This window comes from Pinus tabuliformis, chromosome 2_1, assembly GCF_031772625.1.
Source record: "Pinus tabuliformis cultivar Carrire ecotype Pingquan chromosome 2_1, CPIR1, whole genome shotgun sequence".
In the NCBI taxonomy this organism is placed as follows: domain Eukaryota; kingdom Viridiplantae; phylum Streptophyta; class Pinopsida; order Pinales; family Pinaceae; genus Pinus; species Pinus tabuliformis.
Window position 1 is genome coordinate 264,039,923 of NC_142299.1, and position 11,755 is coordinate 264,051,677.

Below are 11,755 nucleotides of genomic sequence, written 5' to 3' on the forward strand. Positions count from 1 at the left end.
GTAGTTGGAAACAACCTCAATAACCCAACAAGATCAAGTTGATCCATTCTTGCAATCATGGATCAAACTCAACATGCCTATTTTTATTATCTTTTCCAATTATTATTAGCAGATAGTTGCAGTGTTTCAGTTTTCCTAATTTAGGCAAGCTTATGCCTTTTTATTTGTATAAATACTTTTATGTTCCATTTGTAAATCGGGGGCTGATATACCAAACTTTGATACCATTGTAGTACTTGTTCATATTAATCAAAAGTTCATGTTTTGTTGACCCTTTTGTGTAAACTCCTTTAGCAGTTTAAGGAGTTGTGAGTAAGGGAGGCCCCCCTTTACTCACAACTCCCATAGTTGCAGATTGTGCTCTTTTAATTATTTTCGTGAGTTGATAGAGTTATTACACAGCTTTTGATTCCTCTTTTCCAAATTCTAGCAACACATGTGTGATGATTAAATGGTGAATCTTGTGTGATGAATATGTTTGGATTATTTGAGTAGGCTTTAATATTATATTATGAATTGTTGAATAGATTCAATTGTTGTTTGATTGATCTATTATCTTTTTCTGTTAAACATCAACAATTTTCAAAGCTTTAAAGTGATGATTAAATCTGCTCCATAGCCTTTGCTTCTAAGTGTTGATGGGAAAAAGGGATATTGATGTTGTGTGTGCATGTGATTTCATTTAGGAAAACACTTAAAGTATTAGCCTACATATATTTTGCGCAGCATATCATAAGATTACCTACCCTTGGTTGATAATTTATGTCCGTCAAATTATACGCCTATAATTTTCCCAATATTTTGGCATCATTGTCAATGAGGTGCTAAGGGATGATATTGAAAGTGTTTTAGTATGGTTTCTTTTTGTTTAATTTTTTCAGGACTGGGGGATTCGAAGTGTTAAGTCATGGGGTAACGCGTACGCACTTACAGAGATTAGAATTTTCCAAAGCCACATCCTGATTGTTTGGTAAGCAGAATTTTCATATTTTTTTAATAGGGGCCAATATAAATTTTCAAGTATTTTTAGTGGTGGCGTGAGCACCACTTAGTTTAGTAATAAACTAGTAGGGAAAAATAAGTTTGTAAAGAACAAGGGGGAATATGAACCGAGGAGTGACAGTTTTGAACAGTGTTCGACAACTGATCCTAAGCAGAGTAATACCCCCACAGGAGAGAAAAATCCTTTTGATGGAGAATCCTCTGTTGCTGCTCATCAAGAATCTCCTCTTATTAAGAGGACATCATCTTTGCTTAGTGGTCAACTTAAAGAGGAATTCCTCTTCAACCCTATTCAAGAACTAGAGTTCCAGAAAGTTGACTTTGAAGGATCTGTAGTTTACCAAGGTCCCACTCCCTTTTGATTCAATATGGCTCATCTAGAGGGTATTGGTACTACAAATGGGGATAATCAAGAGAAGGAAGAGGAACCATTTACATTTGATTTTCCTATCAAATATTCAGTTGGGACCAGTTAGATGAATAACATTCCTCCATATACTTTGCCTATTTTTCGTGGTACCGCTAGTGAAGATCTTGATGCTTTCTTATTCGAGTTTGATGTATTATGCAGGAGCTACGATTATTATTCAAATGCTCAAAATTTGAAGTTGTGTCTGGCCACATTAAAAGATGCAACTCTCAGATGGTTCATGGGATTAAATTCATTCCATTTTGACATGGGATGACATGACGAAGGTGTTTTTGAAAAAGTACCAGGATTATTGTAAAACTAGGGACATCAAGGAAGAAACTTTTGGCATGACCCAAAAGGAGGAAGAAAGCCTGGAAGACTTCCTAGAAAGATTCCAGTATAATCTGCAAAGATCCAAGATGAACGAGCTGAACAAGGAAACCCCAAGAAAAATTATGATAAGATCCATAAGACTGGAATATCTTAAGGTTTTGAACTTGATGGGAGTAGGTGAAGTATCAAAATTTAGTTATGATGATGTGTGTGAGTTTTGTTGACAATATTCGAGGAGAAATTATAAGTTTGGAAAAGGATCAATAGGTACCTCTTCCAGATTCACTAAATCAGTGGCAGGGGCTAGGGTAACCAGAGCTGAAATGGTAAACCTATTTGAAAATTTTAAAATTGACATTCTTAGCACTTTGTCTTCATAGTTAGATGTTTTTCACGCTAAGAAGAAGTAGGAGGAAGTGGAGAAATCCTTGGCTATGTTTTGCTCCAAGTGTAGAAAAAAAACATCCCTTGAGGGAGTGTCCTGCACAGAGTATACAGGTATGCCGAATTTGTGAGGCTGATCATTCTACTGATCAGTGTCCTTCTCTTTGAGATATTAAAGCAGCATATCTAGCATATCAGGAAGTTGTCAATGCACTCTATGCAATGGCACCTCAAAAACCAAGGCAGCCACATCCTATAGGTACGTCACAATATCATTCTCAATTTCCTAATGCCTAGAATAAGATGTGGAACATTCCAATTCCCTAGCGGCCCTGGCCTCCATAACAACCTTGTTTGGGGAATTTTCCTTACCTTTCTGCACTAAATTATCTCCCTCAAAACATTTATTCACCACAACCCAAACAACTTCCTGCATAGCCACCATCCAATCTCAACAATATATCTGTCCAATCTACTCATAATATTGGAGTGGCCACCTATCCCACTTTTCCTACCTATTGTATTGAACCACAACCTCTGTAGGAAATTTATGTTCCTCTACTACAGGAATTTCCTGTCTCTGCGGGAAGTCAAATTCAGATCAGGAAAAGTGGTGACTTAGCCCAGAAAAATTGAAGAAATTATAAAGGAAGACACTCTGAATACACCTGAAGTAGAAAACACACCAAAACCAGTAGAAAAAACCATTGCAAAGTCATAAGAACCTCGCTCGTCTCATACTCTGCAGCCTCATTTTCTAGAGAGGTTGGAGATGGAAATAAAACGGCTCAATTTTGATCTTATGTCTGAACTGAGAAATGTATCCATTAAGATTATGTTACTGCAAGAAATTAAGGATATCCCTATTTATGCCAAAACAATGAGTGAGCTATGTACCAAGAAACCAGGGAGACAAATGAAGGAACCTTCTACAATTAAAGTAGGTGGAAAAATTGCAAGTCTTATGTCCACCAGATTTTTACGAAAAAATATGCAGACCCTAGAATCCCTGTGGTTACCACCTTTATCAATGGGTATCTGATAAGAAACACTCTAATTGATTTAGGTGCATCCATTAATGTGATGACAATGGATACATTATCTCACATAGGATCCTTTGACTTACTTCCTACTCCTACCATGTTAGAATTGGCAGACAGGTCTAAGGAAAAGCCAGAGGTTGTATTAGAAGACATTGTCATTTCATTGGATTCCTGAAAGTACCTTGCAGATTTCTATGTTCTTCAACCTAAGACCAACTTGGTAGGGAATCCTTTCATCTTGGGGAGACCTTGGTTGGCTACGGCTGATGCCTACATAGGATGTAGGTCTAGAAACATGACCATCACTCATGGGGCTGAAACTAAACACATCAACCTATAACCCCCTACCAAACCCCTCCTAAAATCAGAAAATACCTATTGGGATGATGAATAACATAATTGAGATGCTATTCACCCAGTATTGAAAATAACCAAAGCCATGAGCCTTAAGGAAAAATTGGAGGAAAATCTGATAAATTTGCATATTTCTAATCCTAATTTTTCAGAACATTTAGAGGAGTGGTGTAGTCCTAATCTAGATATCATTGCTAACCTGTAGAACTCTTATAAATATAATACAACAGCTGAATTACATTTAGCCCTCTAATATTTATTTCTTGCTTATTCAATGATTGAATGTGGAGTTAAGGTAATTGAAATTTCTTCTGGAAAAACCCTAAATATCAATTCTCCCTTAACTCCTAAATAGGAGGAACAATTAATTCAGACATTAAAAGAATTTCCAGATACATTTTCTTAGAAATTTACAAACATGAGGGGTATTCACCCAGATACATGCATTCATCATATCTACATAGAGGGAAATGCCAAGCCTTTGAAACAACCGCAAAAGAGAATGAACCTCGCTTTGAGAGAAATTGTAAAAAATGAATTGCAGAAATTGTTAAATGGAGGGTTCATTTATCCTATTTCAGACGGTGAGACGGTATCCCCACTAGTTATCATCCCTAAAAATAATGGTAAATGGTGACTGTATGTGGATTATAGGCAACTAAACAAATCTACATTAAAACATCACTTTCCCTTACCTTTTATAGACCAAGTGCTCGAAACTCTAGCAGGGAAGAGGTATATTTCTTTCCTAGATGGGTTCAGTGGGTACAACCAAATTAGATAGCTCTAGAGGACCAGGAGAAGATGGAATTCATGTGTCCTTAGGGAACCTATGCATATAATATCCTACCATTTGGTTTATGTAACGTGCCAACCACATTTCAAAGGGCGATACTTGGTATTTTCTATGATATTTTGCATGATTGCGTAGAGGTTTACATGGATGATTTTACAGTAATGGGTGATAATTTTGAAGAAGCTCTACACAATATTAGGAGATTTTTGCAGAGATGTAGAGAAGCTAATATTTCATTGAGTAATGAAAAATGTTTTATGATTATGACTGAGGGTATTTTTTTAGGTCATCATGTTTCTGCTGCAGGAATTAAAGTTGATCCGGCTAAGATCAAAGTAATTGAAAAGATACCCCCAGAAACCATTCGAAAGGGAGTTCAAAGTTTCCTTGGATATGCAGACTACTACAGAAGGTTTGTTGAGAATTTTACAAAGGTAGCGTTGCCATTGTTTACATTATTGACCAAAGAATATGAATTTCATTGGAGTGATGAGTGTCAAGCTGCATTTTGATACTCTCAAGATAAAACTTTCTTCAGCACCTGTCTGAGAGGTCGAGATTGGAAATTTCCCTTTCATGTTTCCACTGATGCCTCTGATTCAGCTATAGGAGCAGTATTGGGCCAAAAGGAAAATCTCGTAACCCATGCTATCTATTTTGTAAGTAAAAATTTAACTCATGCATAACTGAATTACACTGTAACTGAAAAAGAGTTCCTTGTTGTAATTTATGCTATTAATAAGTTTAGACATTACATCATTGGTTTCAAAGTTTTTGTACATACTGATCATTCTGCTATCTGATATCTCATGAACAAACTACTCACTAATGACAGGATTACTAGGTGGATTTTGTTGGTTCAGGAATTTCATATCACGGTATTGGAGAGGTCGGGAAAAAAAAATCAGGTAGCTGATTTCCTATTTAGGCACAACCATGTAGGTGAGGATATTCTTGTTAATGATAAATTTCTTGATGAAAATTTGTTTGATATTTTTGTCAAAACAGCTTGGTTCAGAGACATGGCCAATTATCTTGCTACAGGAAAATTACTACCTTACTTCTCATCTAGTCAGAAAAAGAGAATTATTAGAAAAAGTGTTGATTACTCTTGGATAAAAGGGGACCTCTTTTGCATCGTACTTTGCTTGATTATTCACAGGTGTGTTAGAGATGATGAGATATATGATATCTTAAGAGCTTGTCACGATGAACCCTGTGGAGGAAATTTTGCAAATAAGCAGACAACCTATAAGATCCTCTGCTAGTGTTACTACTGGCCAAGTTTTTTCAAAGATTCAAAGGAGTATGTTCGTAAATGTGACAGCTGGGAGTGGATAGGGTGACCTATTCAAGCGGATGAAATTCCTTTGCAACCATAATTTCTCATAGAACCATTCGAGAGGTGGGCTCTTAATTTCGTAGGTCCCATCAATCCTATGTCCAAATGTAAGAATTATAATTTAGTTTTTATTGATTATGTTATGAAGTGGGTGGAAGCAAGGGCACTACCTAGAGCAATGGAGAAGGCAGTGGTAGAATTTCTTTTTTCTGATATTTGTGTAAGATTTGGGGTACCAAGGGAAATTGTTAATGATCAGGGTACTCAGTTTGTTTCAAATCTTGTGCAAGGAATTGTACAAAAATATTGAATTACTCATCAGAAGTCCACCCCTTAGCATCCACAGGTCAATGGGTAGGTGGAATCAACAAATAAGGTGTTGGAGACAATCATGACTAAGACAGTGAAATTACATAAGAAGGATTGGCCTGATCGACTTTCTGAGGCATTATGGGCCTATAGGATCACTTGGAAAAACACCACTAGCTTCTGGTCGTATGAATTGGTGTGTGGATTTTCTCTTTTTGTTGCCAATTGGATTTCAGATCAAAACTTTTAAGATGGCAGCAAAATTGGGCATAAACCTTGATGAAGCACATCAAAAGAGAATCCTACAGTTTAATGAGTTAGATGAGATTAGGCGAGGTTATTTTCGGCATACTGATCTAATCCAACAATAACGGGCTAGATGGCATGACATATACATTAAGAAAAAATAGTTCAAAGAGGGAGACTGGGCATTGTTGTTTGATTCAAAATTTAATAATTTTAAAGGGAAATTTAACACACACTAGCTTGGCCCCTATGAAATTGAAAAAGTTTTTGATAATGGATTTGTTTGGGTTAAAACAATTGATGATGGAAATGTTACCTTCTTGGTGAATGGGCACAAACTCAAACTATATCAGAAGCCCCAGTCTAAGGAGGAATTTGTGCAAGAGATTGTGAAGAAGAAAGAGCTAGAAGTGGTGGACAAGGGAGTCATTCCTTTCACTACCTCTTCTTGATTTTCTGCCATAATAAACTGAGCTTACTTTGTTCCTTCTCGTGCTTAGTAAACCATGAAAGGAAATTCTATTGGGTATAGTTTTATTCCTTTTTTCCAGCCCCAATAGACTAATTACAGAAAAGGAGCCCCCTTGGAGTCTTCTTTTTCAGTATTTCAAACTCTCTAAAATTGAAATATGGCAAGCATGAACTGCCTTGGGCTCATTAAAATCACAGGATAGTAGATCCTTTGGATCATCAAATAAATTATGTCTTTCAGTTAATTTTTTGTTTGCTCGTGTTGGACTGATGTGGGATCTCTTAAGTCCCTCCTTCCAACAATCTTAGCCCATCAACATTAGAAAATTATATGGGTTCAACATTAGAGGCTTTTGATGCCTTGAAGCTTGTATACCTCAATGACAGGCTATCTCATCAGAAGCAATGGAGATTCATCATGGCTCCTTGACTGTTGGATCCTATACGGGGTTCAACAACATCTCATACATTCACACCTAATAGGATGCATCGGAGGTACCTCGGTCCTCGCTTTCATTAATGGTAATCGACCTCACGTTGGTTAACAGTTGACCTTAACGGCTGGTAATCCACACGATTACTACACATTAGACCTCAACACCTATATTCATGTGCAGTAAACTATACAAGAAAGGGGGAGAACATGGTTTCCTGCAAAAGGATTTCCAGCAGAGAAGTTTAGTAGTGCATTTTCTATAGCAAAGAACTTATTTCCTGAAGAACAAATTTCCAGCAGAACATTTTCTTAAAAGAATCGGGCAAGTACTGATCATTTTCATTATTAGTTGAGGCTAAATGATCTTTCACATGATATGGTTTCGAGGTGGTTTATGATTCCAAAGTGAGTGCAGCCATCTCCCAAGGTACTCAACCGTTGTAAGGTAAGATCGAGGAGGTACGTTTCGCGTCAGAGTACTTAAGGTAAAAAGGAAATGGTATTAAAATTTTGAATTTTCATGAAGCATGAATACAAGTCACGACCACCCTTGCGGAATAAGGTGGTGATGAGCCGTTGTGTCATAACACGAGTTCCCATTCCTAATTATTATTTTGATTATCTTCCCAACATTTATCCCGCAGGACAGATCATGATGGAAATCGTGATCACATTCCGCATTCTTTGATGTTGCCTTATTACCCTACACCTTTACTAAAAGGAAACATTCTTGTTCTTATCGTGTTTAAATTAATTCGCTTTTTCTCAAAGGCATATCAATGAATTGATCAAACTCTGTTCTCTCCCACTCCTAGCCAATATTGAAAATGTGGTCCACCGTCAGATTTGAACCTCAAGGTCTTGCATTACTTGATGCTTACACACATAGTAATAAGAGGTTGGAGAAGGTAGGATGGCTACCTTTGTTCTTAAAGTTTAGCAGGAATAATTATGAAGTGACGAAGTATTTTTCTCTAAACCTAAATAGTGACAGGGAACAGGTGGGTAACATTAAATTCAGATTGACAGAGGAGTTGGTGGCCCGAGCTTTTGTAATTCCATAGGAAGGACAGTGTTGGTTTAGAATCCAACGATTCAAAAAGGATAATTGCGCACCCTTCCTCAGAAAAGAGCATGCAAACCCAGACTAGAGTAAGGGGATTCTGCAGGATTATCTTAGAAGCAAGTACCAACATCTCTTGTTTCTCTTTCAGAAGTATATCACTTGCGAAGGTCATTTTGGGTTAGCTTTCCTATTCCATATTCATCTCTTTGATCATTTCCAAGATAAACACTTGAATTTACCATGTTATCTTCGAATGTCTATATTGAAGTTGGATACTTATACCAAGGAGACGGTATCACATATAGAGGAGAACCTCTATCATCACGGTCTTGTCAAGATTATCATGACAAAGGTTTTGAAGAAACAGAATAAAACATGGCGAGAGTTTCTAGTAGAGAATTACTTTGTGGATGACGAGAAAGAGCTTGACTTACTGGAAACCAAAGAGGTAGAACTAGGGGAGAAGCTGAGAAAGAAACCTCGAACCCGTGATCAACCGACACAGGAAGTTAAGAAAGATGAAGAGGTGATGGTGATCAAGGAAACTAAAGGGAAGAAGCCTAAGCTGTCAAAAGGTACCCCTAGTCCTGCTAGGCATTTTATGAGAAGCCAGGTAGCAAAGCTAGAGATAAAGGAAACTCCGGAGGAGGATGTACAACCAATTGAAATTAATAAGAAGGATAAGAAGCCCTGAGACTTGTTTAAGGGGAAGAAAGTAAATATCGTGTCAACTGTGTTCATTGATAAATAATATTTGGAGTCCATGTCTTTCCAATACCCACAGGAAAGTGCGAAACAAATAGTCGAAGGTTGCAGAGAGCGAGAAGACCCAAGTGTTCTTTAGTCCTCTCAAGGTCAGCATGGGGATGAGGAAAGCTCTAAAAAGAAGAATTCCCTGAAGGAGATGGAGGAAGCCATCACCGAGTTCATTGTGTTTGAATGAGTTCTTCAAAGGGAAAATGAAACTCTAAAGGAGAACAACCTACGTCACCAAAAAGAACTAGAGGAGTGGAAAGCGAAGCATCAAAAGGCATGCTGAGTCATGAAGAAAAACTAGGCTCAGATCAAGCACCTGCAGAAAAAGAATGAAGAATATCAAGGTAGGGTTTAGGAAGCTAAGTCCAGCAGAGCGCAATTGGATCACCTAGCTGTAGTAGCTGCAGCACAGGGCACAAAATGAATTTTTCTTCTGATGTGCAACATTTTTTCATGAATAAGGGACATGAAAGGAGCTAGGTTTGGGGGAGATGTTGAGTCCCGATTTTGTCCATTTTTTATAATCTTCTAAGGCCATGCTTCCCCCTATTTTGAACTGTTTTTCACCCTTCATGACTCTCTTTTTGCCATATCCTATGTGTTTTTACCAAAACGATGTTGTGGGCTTTAAGGTATGCAAACTAATCTAAAAAGTATCATTTCACTTCATTCTTGAGTATTTCTGAAGTTAAATGACACATAATTGAATTATCTACAACTTCAAGAGTGTTCGCCAAATCCTATGTAGATCAACTATCTTCTAAAGAAGTTCCATGATTTCCTGCAGATAGACCATGATTTCCTACAAAGTCGCTGATTTCCTATAGAAAAGCCTATTTCCTGTAGCCACTCCAATTTCCTACAGAAATCTCGATGGTTGAATATGTTCCGGTCAGCCTCAAAGAAAACGAAAGCATTGGTTTTCTCAAGAAATTGGTCTACATGGATGATGTCTTATTGGTTGCCTTGAAACTGCCACCGAAACCGCCGAGATCTTCATACCTCTAATGGACAACCATAGTGGGAAACAACCTCAGCAACCCAACGAGATCAATTTGATCCATGCTTGTAGTCATGGATTAAATTGAACATTCTTGTTTTTATTATCTTTTCTAGTTATTATTAGCACATAGTTGTAGTATTTTAGTTTTCCTAATTTGGGAAAGTTTATGCCTTTGTATTTGTATAAATACTTTTTGTTGGGCATGGAATCCCCCCACAGCATGGTTTGGGGCTCAAAGCCCAAGTTTTGAGTAATATTGTTGTAAAAACTCCGTGAATTGCGGGTGCGGAGTGCAAATTGTATGTTAGAGTCATAGTGTTGTCTGCCCTAAGTTTTGAATGTAGTGTCAGCCTACCAATGGTTCGCGGACCATGGCATTGTATAAATAGAGTGATGCTCTAAGTTGTAAAGTAGTTAGTCTGAAAAATAGCAAAGTATAGAGCAATAGTCTAGTATCTTGGGTCGTAGTAGTAGGAAGAGGCTCTACAGCTGAGTGCGCAGAGGCCTAGTAGAGTCTGCAGCTGAGTGTGCAGTGCGGAGTCGAGTCTGTAGCCAAGGAAGAAGAATAATAAAGAGAAGTTTTATCTGAATTCTGTGTATCTGTTCTTGTGTTATTTCATGTTTGATGTCATTTGCAATTATACTGTTCATTTACTGTGCCTACTTGTGTGAGTGGTGAATATTGTTAAGTATAACTGAAAGCATATAGATAAGCTATGTTAATCAACTAATATCAGGTTACTAGTAAAGATTTGGGTAGTAACACTACTCGAGCCCCGGGTAGGGTTGTGCAAAGGTAGCACCACAGGCTGCGAGGTACTGATAAGTTCACATAGCGACATGCATTTAGGGTCAAACCTTGGACCACTACGAACCCCTTAGACATCCCCAAGGTGTGGAAACCCGGTTCTAGTACCCTCCCATACTACCTCAGGTGCGACTTCAGTCCGCACTCCATGTAATGTTGCCGAAAGGGCCAGTAGTACCGGGATTTGTTTGCCTAAATCATCTCCGAACCCGGGTCAGGCCCCAACAAGCCAACAAATGGTTCCGTTGCTGGGACCGGGGTCTGCAAAAGGGATGTCTCATGTCGTGTCACTAGAACCCAATGAAGAAACAAACTTAAGTGTGGTTAGATAGAAAGATTCACGATCTCACAACGCAAGAAAATAGGAAGCCACGAGTATCAAAGGAATAGTGGTTGGAGCGCTACTTATATACAGAAATCCACGAAATTTTCTTTGCATCCTTTCCCTCTAAGTTGTATGAGTGGATCGCGAAGCTAGCAGATAGTCAGGGAAGGTGTAGGCTTGACAAACCAATTGTGTGTAATCCAAAATTAGTGCGTAGACTAGAAGCATTGGAAGATAAGATTGCGTGCGTTGTGGACCATTGGCTTATCGAATTATAGGGGGGTTTATCACCGAGTTTGTGGTAGACACAACAGTCAGCTACAGCGAGGCGGAACAGCGCTTCCTCAAAGGACCGCGAGTTAAGTACATTAAATCTTTGAACACTTGGATTAAGATGTTATTGTGTGAAAAGCAGGTTATGTGAATAACTTGACGTTTGGAGCTACGTGAAGTGGGAGGATCTATAGAAACAAGGTAGCACAGAGATAGAGAATAGCCCCTTGATTTCGCCTTGGTGGGAAAGTGAGGAAGAGCTCACGAAAGTTTCTCCGAGAAGTGTGGTCTGTCTGATAAGGCAGCAAATTCCATGCCTACCACCTCCACCTACACCGCCACCAGTCTCACCATCGTCAAATCCATCTCCACCACCACCACAGTTCAATATGGCGA